Source organism: Notolepis coatsorum, assembly GCF_963971535.1.
Source record: "Notolepis coatsorum genome assembly, chromosome: 5".
NCBI classification, from domain to species: domain Eukaryota; kingdom Metazoa; phylum Chordata; class Actinopteri; order Aulopiformes; family Paralepididae; genus Notolepis; species Notolepis coatsorum.
The window spans coordinates 42,265,477-42,272,351 of record NC_140169.1 but is presented as its reverse complement, the minus strand read 5'-3'; the positions used below and the strand labels follow the sequence as shown (position 1 = coordinate 42,272,351).

The following is a 6,875-nucleotide window of genomic DNA, read 5'->3' as shown; positions in this document are numbered from 1 at the left end:
GAAGTATATTTGAACGCGGTCCCCAAAATGAATGGAAGCGAATGAGGCGCCTGACACCTGGGAGGAATGGGGGCGTGTTGCAGCGTTGGGGATGTTTAAAAAATATAATTTAATATATAATATAATATAATATAATAATAATCTGGTCAGCAGCCTCCACTGGTGAGAACCACCAAGAGAGAGCTAGTGCTGGTGTGCAGTTCCTGCTTGCCGCGGGGCTGTATAACAGAATATAGGGAGGGCTGGAAATCTATAGTGCTCCCTCTGTCCTGTGGAGGGCGGCAACACGCCTAGACGCGTAGTCCGCCGGAAACTTACAAGAAGAAGAAGAAGAAGAAGAAGACCTCTTCCTCCTTCCTTCGCGCCAGTCAAGAACTGAAGAAGGAAAACTCAAAAACAAAAACCAGGGACAAGGTGAGGTAAGGTTGACATTAAGCTGTTAATAACTTACAATAATGCCATTATTGTATCGGAGTTAATCGAATTGAGCTAAACTGTAAACGACATTAGTAGTGAGCTACTATAGGCGGAAGTTGTCTGGACGTCTGTTAGCGGCAAACTAAATACAAACATGTGTGATCTTTAGTTTGTTGTTGATGTTTGACAGACACTCGGATCATTTGTAAAAGGCTATGTTTATAATCCCGGTGTAACATAGTTAATAATGCTTCTACTTGCCATTGTATCAGAAGTGTATATATACAGTACAATCTGTTGCGTGAGACATTTTTGTCAGCAGAAGTCTCCACGTGTGCAGTCAAACTAGCCCCTTTCGTGACTTTCGGTTTGCCCCAGGCTTGCAAACCGAAAGTCACGAAAGGGGCTACAGTCAAACCAAAGTAGTTAGCATTCGACATATAAAGAAAATGACATGACCACATGGACTGAGTTTAGTCTGGGCTAAGGGACCGTTTATTAGTGCGCATGCTCTTTTATATCAAACACCTTGTCTGTGTACGCATGCACACTGTGATGTCATACAGGAGCAGACACATGACTTTGTCCACCAATACAATATGCTCAACACTCTCACTCAAAGACATGTCTCTCTCTACAGTGTTACACAAGATCAAAATACACAACAACACCATCAACAACAACAATACAATAACTCTGGCGTTGTTCAATTTACACCTGCAATTCACATTTCTCCCCCGAACAGATATCCTTTGAACTTGTCAAGTTTAGCCTTTGTCAGAGGCTTGGTTAGGACATCAGCTACCATGTCCTCAGTAGGACAATATTCTATAGATATCTTCCCCTCCGCATGTGCAGACCGTATAGAGTAAACAAACACTGAGCTGTTACATGTTAAGTTTCATCTTTGGTAAATTAAATGACTATAGGGATGGACAGATAGTACTTTTTTCATTTCTGATGCCGATTCTACCAAGTATCGTTTGATACAGTTTATTACTTCTAATCAACAATAATGAAGACAATGTGGACAAAATGATTATTGTGACGAAATAGATTTTCACCATTAGAGAGATCCAACATCTTTCTATGTGGCATAAATGCAGAAAATCTGGTTATTTTGCTTTGATTTCTGTTATACATGGTTCTTGGTGTGGGTTTTCAGTGTTGGGGGAAATGATCATAATAGGAAGATCCCATGTCAGCCTGATATCAGATACCAGTATTGTTAATAGTGCAGCCCTGTAAATAAACAACATATTGTAACTCACTCAAGCCTGGCTGGATCAAGTGGCTCCATCTTCAACTAAGGGGATAAAGGCATAATTAATATCATGACAGTTGAATAAAGGTAAATCCATCTCGCTCTGACATCATTCAATAGACAGCAATCAGAAAAGGAAGCTATGGGTTTGTATTTTTGTAATGTGGCTGTAGACTACACTCACTGTAATGTGGCATGTAGACTACACTCGCTGTAATGTGGCATGTAGACTACACTCACTGTAATGTGGCTGTAGACTACACTCACTGTAATGTGGCATGTAGACTACACTCACTGTAATGTGGCATGTAGACTACACTCACTGTAATGTTGCATGTAGACTACACTCCCTGTAATGTGGCATGTAGACTACACTCACTGTAATGTGGCATGTAGACCACAAAGACGACTTCAAACTGGAAATAGTAACTACAGATGAGGTACTCAAAAAACTGAGCGCCCTCCAACCAAACAAGGCCACTGGCCATGACAACATCCCCTCCAAATTCCTCAGAGACTCAGCAGCAGCCATCACCCCAGTCATCACACACATAATAAACCTTTCCATAAAACAGGGACACGTCCCCAAGGACTTCAAAATTGCGAGAGTAACACCCCTGCACAAAAAGGGCAGCAAATTAGACCCGGGTAACTACCGCCCTGTTTCTATCCTTACATCCATCTCGAAAGTCATGGAAAAAATAGTATACGAAGTTACGAACAGATCGAAAAGTACCTCGCGGAAAAAAATCTAATCTACGAATTCCAATCTGGCTTCAGAACATCCCACTCCACTGACACATGCCTTCTCTACTTGAACGACCACATCAAACAAGAGGTGGACGCGGGCAAATACTGCGGCATGGTCATGCTGGACCTACAAAAGGCCTTCGACACTGTCAATCACACCATTCTGATTGACAAGCTAAAAGCAATTGGTTTTGATAGTTTATCAGTGAGCTGGATACAATCCTACCTGGAGGGGAGGGAACAGATGGTGGAAGTAAACGGTACACTATCCCCCCCCCTCACAGTGAGCTGTGGTGTTCCACAAGGAAGCATACTAGGACCGCTACTATTCCTAATTTATGCAAATGACATGTCGTCAGCTTGTGACTGCAACTTGTTCCTGTTTGCGGACGACTCAGCCCTGCTGGTCTCTGACAAGAACAAGTTACAGGTTGAAAAAGCCCTCAGCTCGGAACTAGGCAAAATCTGCATATGGCTCGCCGACAACAAACTATCATTACACATGGGCAAAACAGAGTCCATTCTCTTCGGTTCAAATAACAAACTCAGCAAGACCGACGGCTTCTCGGTTACAGTGGGTGACAATATTATCACAAGGAAAGATGAAATTACCTACCTGGGTTCCATCCTAGAGGCTAATCTTTCCTGTGACAAAATGGCATCCAATGTAATAAAAAAAGTCAACCAACGAACGCGATTCTTGTACCGGATCTCCTCTCTGGTAAACAAGAATACCCTGAAGACTCTAGCAGGAGCACTCATTCAAGGGTACTACGACTATGCTTGCACCTCATGGTACCAAAGCACCTCAAAGGCACTAAAAAACAAATTACAAACATCTCAAAACAAGCTAGTCAGACTACTACTTGACCTGACTCCTAGAACCCACCTCACCCCTGCCCACTTTGACAACCTAGGATGGCTTAGAGTAGACGACAGAGTACAGCAACTTGCAATGGGCCTGGTCTACAAGATACACTACGCGACCAAGGTACCCATGTACATGTCAAAATACTTCCCAAAGGTCAGTGAATACCACGATCACAACACCAGAGGGAGCTCCACAAATCATGTAAAACCCAGATTCGGCTCAAACAAGGGACTAAACACGTTTCGCAATTATGCCACATCAATGTGGAACGCCCTGCCTAAAGCTGTAAAGGAATGTGAATCACTACCCACCTTCAAAAACACTCTAAAAAAACACCTACGTGAGACTGCAATTAGAAACTGGCCCCTACAAATGTCCTAACCTAGTTGTACAGTAAATGACCAAGTAAGGCTTTGTCAATATTCCAATGTACAGTGTAAAATGTGTGTGTGTCCCCTTCCCAACCCCCCCCCCCCCCACCTCCAATGTACAGCCCTCACCCAACCCACCCAACCCCACCCAACCAACCTCCTCCAATGTACAGTTTCTATGCCAAATGTATATACACTCCTTTGCTGGACACTTTTGTATCACAAACAGTACTGTATTTGCAAATCTGATATGTCATAAATGTATAGATGTAGCAGTACTGTCTATCTGTATGTCATGTATGTCATATATGTTATGATGAATTGAAAATGGGGGACCTTGATGTAAACAAGACGAAAGTCTTTCTCTGGTCTGCATCCCCTTAACAATTGTATGTATTGAGCTGTACTGTACTGTACCCATTCTGCAATCTGTTAATAAACTTTTCAATCAATCAATCAAACTCACTGTAATGTGGCATGTAGACTACACTCGCTGTAATGTGGCATGTAGACTACACTCACTGTAATGTGGCATGTAGACTACACTCACTGTAATGTGGCATGTAGACTACACTCACTGTAATGTGGCATGTAGACTACACTCACTGTAATGTGGCTGTAGACTACACTCACTGTAATGTGGCATGTAGACCAGCGGTTCTCAACGGGGGTTCCGCGGCACACAGGGGTGCCGCGGAGAGCTGCCAGGGGTGCCGCGAGATGCCTGGGAATGTTCTTTAAAAATATAGAATGACAACAGTCTTATTTTGAAAATCCTGTAGCTGGTCTCATTTCTGCCCAAGCGCAGCTCCAGCTATAATAACTAGGCTCCGACAGCTAGCAACGTTCAGGTCATTATGATACTCTTATTTTGAAAATCCGTGGTGTCGTGACTCATATCAGCTCTACAGCACACAGCCAATAGGATGCATCTCCACACAGCAGTACTAGTAGCGTCTCAGACTCTCAGCAGCAGTAGCGTCTGGAACAGTGAACACGCACATTGCAACAGAGCAAGGATAGTGTTTTCGCGACCCAAAACAAATCCCTGCTGTTTTATTTCCGCAACGGGTCAAATGTAGGGATGCCCCCCGGACCCCGGTTTTAAACGGGAACCGGTACTATATTAGAAAATACCGGAGTATTTATAAGCTCTGACGTCCTCGGTACTGCTATCGATACTCGAAATTATTATTATTATTATTATTATTTAAAAGTTGCGAACGATCCTCTCTGTCTCTGCACGAGAAGCGAGCCGCAGCCAGCGAGTCAATTATTACACACACTCCTCGCGAGTCGCTCGCTAGTGCTACACATAGACATCCGGGTACTACATACGGGTACTCCTTAATGAAAGTCCCCGACGCCCCGTGCTATAGCGCTCTGCACACAGACAGCAGCTCTGCATGCACTGAGTCGTGATCATGGCGGATAGAGCGAAGCGTTCTAAAGTATGGATATACTTTACAAGGGTCAATGCCGACAATGCACGTTGCCACAAGTGCAACAAAACATTTGCCAGTAAGGGTGGCAATACGAGCAAATCAATTTATCAAAACATCTGTTGGCAAAACATGATATTAGTGTGCAGAAATGCGCGTATTCGACTGCCTTGCGCGCAGTGTTCCATCTGCATCCACTGCAGCCGTAACCGTAAGCCAAGATACGGAGTTGCCTAGGCTAATAACGAATTATTACAAATAGGCTAATAAACAAAACAATTGTTTAGCTACAAATACTACAATCTAAACTTTGTATAGATCGTCAAGCTGAGGCGTCAGCCACTATGTCCCAGGCCAGTGAGCCCAGGGCCACCACATCCTCCCTCTACCTCCCTCCACCACCCAAAGTCCTTTATCCCTAGCAGCTAGAGGAAGGATGACAGAGGATAGGGTGAACCAGTGTCACAGTTCTGTTAGCCTTTTGCATTTGTTGTTTATTATAAAAAGTCTATAATTCAGAGTCAGACACATTTAAAACATTGTTGCTGCTGTTGCTGAAGAAATTATATTAATTTATTATATTTATTTATAAAGTTATATAAAAGAACATTGCTGCTGCTGTTGCTGAAGAAATTATATTTATTTATAATACTTATTTATAAAGTTGTATTTATAAATAATAAAGCAATGTTGATTCTGTTCTTAATTAATTGTCTTTTTTTCTTGCAAAAAAAGAACCAAAAAGAACCGATAAGAGTATCGATAAAGTACCGAACCGTTAAGCAGTATCGATAAGAGTAGTAGTATCGATAAAATCCTAACGATACCCATCCCTAGTCAAATGCATATAACATGCTTTGCAATCCTTGCCATTCCTTTATGACCATGTCGTGTTTAAGACCGGAATTAACGCCCCGTTAGCATAAGCTAACAACAAGAGCTAAAGCCCTGTTCAGAGCGACAGAGAACAGCAGAGTGGGGACTTGGAAGGAGGACTTGGAAGGAGGGGGGGGGGGGGGCATTCTCCCTCTGTGTGTGCGTTTGAAAAGATATGATGAAGTCAGACGAGTATATTATATTGATAGTAAATGTACTGAGGGTGGACAGACGGATGATGTTGATATTTAAACATAAAAAATACAATACATAATAAATGTATGCATGATCATCATGCAACATAAAACAATTGCAGGAACGGTTTGGGAGAGGAAGGGGTTGCGTGTTCCAAAAAATTTACTTAAAGTTTAAAGCTAAATATATCAAAACGTGGCACTTTATAGTGAACAGGAGGTCTATTTGTATTAAAAACAATAAATCGTTTTTCATTTAAATGTCTGGAAGAGCTAAAAAAAAAAAATTATGTTTGTAATGTAATTCCTTACACGTAACGTGTCTGGCTGTGTGACGTCAACTTGTCAGCATGAAAATGACAGCCAAACATGGCACTGCAACTAAATAACACAAATACAATAGGCACATTTGTGACTGTTACAAATATAACACGTTTTATACTTGTGCTACAAGATTTTGGCCTGTGCTACAAAACTATCAACCTCTGTAGCACCAGTGCTATGTGCAAAAAAAGTTAACGTACAGCCCTGCAACTATTTAACTAAACAAATAGTCTATCTAGTGCTTTATGTGTATACAATAATTGCCTAATCTAATAACATGAACTAAAAAAGAAATCGATCACACGTTTTGTAAAGTTATTATAGAAACTTCACCAACTTAACGTCCGCGGCAGGCGTCATTACAGA

General features: G+C 42.0%; 1 protein-coding gene across 1 annotated transcript in view; it reads left to right on the top strand.

Annotated features, from left to right (window-relative positions):
* Positions 1 to 327: 327 nt before the first annotated feature.
* Positions 328 to 6,875, top strand: part of LOC311228754 (non-structural maintenance of chromosomes element 4 homolog A-like) — a 141,318-nt gene continuing 134,770 nt past the window's right edge. Inside the window, exon 1 of the mRNA XM_084314696.1 lies at positions 328 to 414. The gene's annotated coding sequence lies outside the window, so the exon portion shown is untranslated. The remainder of the gene's footprint in view (positions 415 to 6,875) is intronic.